Genomic DNA, 7,500 nt, shown 5'->3' with positions numbered 1-7,500 from the left:
GGGGCGGGGAGGGGAGAGCCTCGAGCGAGATGACCAGGAGCACTCGGAGATGCCCAGAAGACGGAACGAGGGGGTCAGAAAGGGGCAGCTGAGCAGCCACTGTGGCACACAGCAGGGAGTTTGAGGCTTCGAAACGTCAGAGGTGCATTCAAATTCACAAACATATATGCGAATGAAAATATACCAAGACCACTTAATTTGAGTGGCCCTTAATTTGTTAAACAGGCCTTTCATTTTACCTTAAATATCATTTTAAGGTGTGGCCCCTTGATTACATCGTAAGTCTAAAGTAAGGATTTACCTTTATTTGTAGATAGATAGATACTGTAGATGAATAAATACTCATTGATCCCTTAGAGGAAATTCAAAAATTGTTGTGATAAATGGGATAATTAAGGACAATTTAAGTGTAACTTAATTTTATCTTAAGGGATTTATCTTCAGGGATTCCTTCATTAAAGGGGAAAATGACTAGAAACAGCTCTTTTTGCCTTGAGCTCTCCACAAAGAATTTTTCAATACTCGCAAATCACTTGAGGAGGTAGTTTTCCGCAAACATACACTGGAGCTGGATGAAGGGTTACAGTTAAAAAGGAACATTTGTACAAAATCGTTCAAATTGAACTGTTACAGTAAAAGTAACTGAACATATTTGCCACTGTTAACAAAATGTGGATGCACCTCAGGGCAGAGGAGGGGAGTGAAGGAAGGGAGAGAAGGAGAAGAAGCAAAGCTCCCGATCTGGGGTGTGTTTCCCAAAACCATAGTTGTGGTAACTGTTGCTAACTGTTAGCAACTTAGCTGTTGGCAATGGGAAATTGCATTGCAACAAAGTTGCCAACTTATATTAGTTAATAACTACGGTTTTGGGAAACGTGCCCCTGTACTGGAGACATTAGTCCATGAAGCCTCTCATTAGTGATGCTGCACCTCAGCTATTTCCTCAGAGGCTTCTTATATGACACCAGTATCAAACATTCCTTTCTAAGAGAGGGCCCCTCCGTGGTTTAAACATTTGACGCAACACATCATTCATAAAACACACATTCTTACATCAGTTGGGGGAGACGTTACCGTCAAATAACAACAATAAAGCTTAGAAATGGTCCTAACATGGCCAAGCCAAGCAATTGGCGTCTTAGAGTTATTCAAAAAGATTTGTCTTTATTTCACATCAACAGTAGTTATTCTCAAGTTTTGTTTATAATAATAATAAAAAAGTGGTTTATGACATCTTTTCCAAAATTGAAGAGACAGCAACTGCGCCTCTATGTGAGCCAATGCTATCCAACACAGCACATCTGACCAAAACCTACAGGGGCATTTGCTTTGTTGCTAGTTTGGAGTTTAACACGGTTTTAAACTGGAGTTTGAGTTGGGAGTTGGAGTTTAAAACCGTGTTAAACTCCAAACTAGCGACAGAGCAATTGCCCCACAGAGATTTTTGTTTATTCCACATCGACAGCAATAACCCCTCAAGTTTTGTTTACCATTTTTTAAGTAGTTTATGAACGGGGAGTGTTTTTCAAAAACTGGAGAGACAGCAACTGCATCGCTATCTGAGCTGAAGCTAAACCACACCACTGATCTGACTCAGACTACCTCAGAACGATTTGTCTTTACTCCACATCGGCAGCAATTACCCTCAAGTTTTGTTTATAATTTTTTTAAAAAGTGGTTTATGAAGGGGGAGTGTTTTTCCAAAACTGGAGGGAAAGCGACTGTGTGCCTCTCTGAGCTGACGCTAACCTACGACAGCACATCTGACTGATGGGATTATTAGACTGAATGACATTTAACGCTACCGACACTTCCATTAATCCTCCCACTACCATCAACTTATTCTCTGGACGCCAAACAAACAAATGTGGTGAGGATGCAAATCTCTCCCTTTCTCTCTGTGTGTGTGTGTGTGTTTGTTTGTGTGTATATGTGTGTGTGTATCGTATGTTTATGCTTGTGTGTGTATGTGTGCTTGTTTATGCGTATGTATACGTGTGTGCGTATAGCTGTCCAGTGTCTATCTCTCTCAGTGTGTCTGATGTATGTGTCATCCCGAACAGCAGAAAGCAATTAGATAACCGTCATTTACTCAGCTCAGGGACACAGAGGCCATTTTAAAAAGCCTTGCACCCCCCCCCCCTCCCCCCCTCCTCCACACCCACACACACATTGCATATTTTCTCTGCTTTTCCTTTTTCATATTAGTTACCCCCCACTCCTGAGTCAAGATAACCTTGGGCTTGGGTTGCGGAGGTCCCCTCCATGCATCTGTGGTTAAATCAACAAACAAGAGATGGAGGGCACCTCATTTATTATTCCGACACCTTTACTGTTAAAATGTCCTCATAAGGCTACCGGGATATAGGTGTTTGTGTGAATGCCTTTTTCATCTTTTATGGAACAAGGTCAGTTCAGCCAAGAGCCATTACTTCTTTTCCCAGATCACACACGGGAGCATATGTGTGTGTGTGTGTGTGTGTGTGTGTGTGTGTGTGTGTGTGTGTGTGTGTGTGTAGGTGTGTGTGTGTGTGTGTGTGTGTGTATGTGTGTGTGTGCAGCGCAGTGCAGTGCAGTGCAGTGCAGTGCATGCCAAAGCTGTGAGGAACTATACGCAAAGGTTTACGTTACACAACATAAACAATATATACAGTACAGTACTTGTCTGCATTAACATCAGATCTACACACATTACACCAGCTGTCATGTGTTTACACAAAGACATAATCTGCTCCGCAGTCCGCACATCAGAAATAAAATATTACACAAATAGCGCTTTGGCAAATGTTTTGACTGGTCTACTGTGACTTACTTCCAGTAATCAATTTCAAGCCATAAACTCCAGCAGCTCACAGTTTCATGGGAGATTATACAGCCGCGTTTTGTCACCGTCTAATGGAGACTGTGTTGCTGTGTGTCAGAGCAGGTGTTCACTCTCCTTGAGCACTCGTCGTGATACATGGGACTCAGTGGAGATACCAGAGCAGCTAGCAGGAGCATCAGTTATGTTTACCACCACGTGAGGATAGGACACTGGGAAGGGGAGGTGTGTGTGTGAGTGGATGTGTGTGTGTGTGTGTGTGTGTGTGTGTGTGTGTGTGTGTGTGTGTGTGTGTGTGTATGTGTGTGTGTGTGTGTGTGTGTGTGTGTGTGTGTGAGAGTGTGTGTGTGTGTGTGTGTGTGTTTGGGTGAGAGAGCAAACTTGTACTAGCTAGTAGAGGCACATCAGTTATGAACATCCCCACATGTGGCGAGGACAGTGTGTGTGAGTGTGTGTGTGTGTGTGTGTGTGTGTGTGTGTGTGTGTGTTGGGGGTGGGGGGGGGGGGTGCTCGTTGAGAGTCATCTGTGCAAGAGCAAGCTTGTAGTAGCTAGTAGAGGCACATCAGTTATGAACATGCCCACATGTGGAGAGGACACTGGCAAGGGTGTGTGTGTGTGTGTGTGTGTGTGTGTGTTTGTGTGTTTGTGTGTTTGTGTGTGTGTGCGTGTGCGTGTGTGTATGTGTGTGTGTGTGTGTGTGTGTGTGTGTGTGTGTGTGCGTGCGTGCGCGCGTGCGTGCGTGTGCATGTGTGTGTATGTCTGGGGAGGAGGGTGCTTGTTGAGAGTCATCTATACAATTTGCCCATAATTCCCATTCCCCCAAATGTCATACTTGCCCATTAATGTCTAATTTGATGTATTAACTGAACTGCAACCGCAAGTGTTAGTGAATAGAGTGTGAGAGTTATAAATGTATTCAGAGGCAAAGGGCTCCTAGGTCTGTCTGGTGACAGTCAAATGGCGCTTGTGGCTTTTACAAAATATGAATGGAAGTTGTCAATGAAAATATTCAGATGATTTGTCTGTAGGGGATTGACTGAAATGATGCCAACCCTGGGGAATCCATTAATTAACTTTTTGTCTCTCGCCTGATGTAAGGAGGTGGTTGCCACTCTTATGAGAAATCATTAATTACTTTCTTGAGGAATTAATATGGTTTGACGGAGTGAAACCAGCTTTTCAGTTCCAGTCAGAATTTGGAGTCATTTTTTTTTTCAACCTGACAAAGCACTCTGATCTGCAGTATTCACAAAGCTATAAGTGTTGAATCGTGTGACTGTCGACCTTTTAGACTAAACCAATCAAGACAGTTTCCACTGGGATCGTAACCTCTAATTAAATACTCATCAAAACATTGGCCCCAGCTGTGGCGCAACTGGCTTGGGCACCTGCACCGCACGTCGGCAACCCGGGTTTGATTCCCGCCCTGTGGTCCTTTCCGAATCCCATCCCTGAGGGGTATTTCACAAAACCTAGATAAGGGATTAAGCCGGGATTTTTTGGTTATCCTGGATGAACTTACCCTTGACTCGGTTTCACAAAAGAGATGCTACATAAGTTGCCATGGGAATGTATTCTCTGAAGCTAGCCTGCTCCCGACCAGGCTAACAGCCAAGATAAGTTCATTCTAATGGTAATTACATTATCTGATTGGTTCAGCTAGCTGTCATTCAAATCAGACCTGCATGCGATTTTTGAAAGAGCTGTATTCCAATATACTATTTGCTACTTGCATTTACTCGCAAAACACAACAGAATGTCTGCCCAATACCATTTAGATATAATTATGACCGCCGCTAGCGTAGCTAGCGAAGCGGTCATATAGTTGTTGTCAAAGTTTTTTTTTTTTTTATTCTTTTTTCCCGTCATTTTTCGTCAACGATTCCCGGGACACCGTAACACCGGAGCGCATGAAACTTGGTGGGCATGTAGCCCCAGTAGAGTTCTATGGAAAATTTTCGTTTCGTCCCCGGGGGTCACTCCACCCCCGCGCTGCCCCCGCCCGAAGCCCAAAAATGACAGTTTTTCCTACATAACTACCTGAACCGTGGCACCGAGGATGACAAAATGTTTATGGTATGTTGTTCTCTAGAGCTTGCATCAACTTAGCTTATAACCAGTCATTTGTGATTTGCCCCCCCATCGTAAAAATTGAAAATGCAATGTAATATTGCTTTAATTGCCCCTATCTTCAGATGAGATGTTATGAACTGCACCAAATTTCATGTGTATGATTAACCTGACACCCTCTGGGAGTATGCCAAGTTTTGTGGAATTTCATCCATGGGGGGCTATAAAATAAATGGATTTATGTGTACATTCAGGACTGTATACCCATCGGCCAGTAGATGGTGGTATTATCTGGAGTCTAAATCCCCCCCTGGGGATTTCAAAAACTGTTCCAAACATCTCAATCTCTGCTAGTTTTTGTCCTAGAAACATATAAGTGACACCATTAGAAACTTTTAATCAACTAGTTTCCAAATATGTTTTAAAAGAGAATGGTTGCTCTGGGTGCAACAAACATGCAGGAACACACACACACACACACACACACGCACACACACACACACACACACACATAAATACACACACACACACGCATACCTACACACACACACACCACTACATACACACATGTACATAAAACATTATACAAACACATGCACAAACACGCCCACACGCATGCACACATACACCCTTACACACACACACACACACACCTACACACACATACACACACACACACACACACACACACACACACACACACACACACACACACACACACACATGCACACACACATCTTTGAGTACATTTTGTGAGACCACCGGAGCTGAGAAGTGAGTGTGTGTGTGATGTACTATAGCCTGTGTGTGTGGGTGCGTTTCTGTGTGCCCATCTGTGTGTTTGCATGTGTGTATATGTGTGTATGTGCATGTTCTGTGTGTGTTCTCTTTCTTTCTCTCTCTCTCTCTCTCTCTCTCTCTCTCTCTCTCTCTCTCTCTATGTCTGTGTTATCTGTGTGTATTCTGTGTGTGTTCTCTCTTTCTCTCTCTCTCTCTCTGGGTGTGCCTGTGTGTGTGTGTTTGTGTGTGTGTGTGTGTGTGTGTGTGTGTGTGTGTGTGCGAGTGTGTGTGTGTGTGCGTGTGTGAGTGTGTGCCTGTGTATGTGTGTTTGTGTGTGTGTGTGTGTGCACACGCGCGCATGTGAGTGTGTGTGTGTGTGTGTGTGTGTGTGTGTTATCTGATATTGGAGTGACAGTGACGGCAGAGAACACAGTGAACATATACTCAGAGACACATTAAACACACACACAAGCAGACACACACTCACACTAGACAGAGAAGCACTCATACACAAAAGCAAGCGCACACATGCACACACTCATTTACATACATAAAAGTTGCAGTAGGGATGGAGTAGGCGATGGAAACACAAGCGTGATTGATATTTGCGGAGAGAATGTGCAGGACTGAGCGGCGGTCATATTGTGTATCGCTTTGCGGTACATCTAGTTTAAATTATGGTGGCCTTATAATTAATTACAAAATCGTTGTTTGCATCTTTTTTTGACTGACGTTTGATGAATAGCCTACTGTAGTAGTTGATTGGAAGTGGAGGGGACATATTTCGAAGATGTTTTCAACTAATTTGGTTTAAAGACAGAATAAATATATATATAGTCATACTTTGTGCATCTTTGCGGAGGCAAGCGCTTTCTTAATGACGTTGCGTGCCGAGACAAGGAAGCTCTCACACGTGGGTGCATGCGTAAATTTGCATTCAGTTGGTCTGACACACCTACTCCCGCTATGTAACAGAAATAATCATGATTCCCCATCCAAAAAAGTAAAACTTTACCTCCTTGTTGTCTATATCAAAAGCGGTTGTTAACTTTGTGTGCAAGACGCTATTTTTTGCGTCTTTTTTATTCCAACCGTGAGTTATTTGGGGGAGAAACGAGAACGCGCACACATCCCGAATAACTTAAACCTAGCTTGACATAGACGCTCCTGTTCATCCTGGATTGGCGTTAGTGAAACGAGTTTAGCAAGGATGACTAGAGAACGCTATGTCAAACCTGGCTTTATCGATTATCTTGGATGTCTTAATTCTGCTTTTGTGAAACACCCCTCTGCTCTCGCTCCCATTCACTCCCTGTCATTCTCCACTTTCACCATCAATAAAGGCATAAAATGGCCAAAAAATATACTTCAAAACAAAACAAAACAAAACAAAAAACAGAGGAATTTGGTAGAATTAACTCAGTAATTCTCAAAGTGTGGGGCGGGCCCCACTTGTGGGGAATAACGACTTGACAGGTGGGCGTGATGAAGAGGAGGACATTTGTTTTCCATTTCATGTTACTGTAATGCCTTTCTTTTTTGACAAGGAAGATCATAGATTTAAAATGTGGAACCAAAATGCGAAAAAAAAAAAAATACTTCAATGTTACCATTTTTCCAGGTTGATCGTATGTCAAGTACGTGGGGCCTGGAAATTACCCACCTCCAAATGTCCAGAATGACAAAAATGAAAGGCTTGAGAACCATTGAATTAATCCAACATAATATAATAACCTTTAATATAATAATAATAATAATCAATATTTTATCAATATCTATAATATTAGATTCTCTTCAGAAAAACATGGTCAGAGGTGCAGATCGGCCC

Source organism: Sardina pilchardus, chromosome 17 (genome assembly GCF_963854185.1).
Source record: "Sardina pilchardus chromosome 17, fSarPil1.1, whole genome shotgun sequence".
In the NCBI taxonomy this organism is placed as follows: Eukaryota; Metazoa; Chordata; class Actinopteri; order Clupeiformes; family Clupeidae; genus Sardina; species Sardina pilchardus.
Note: the sequence above shows the minus strand (reverse complement) of the source record.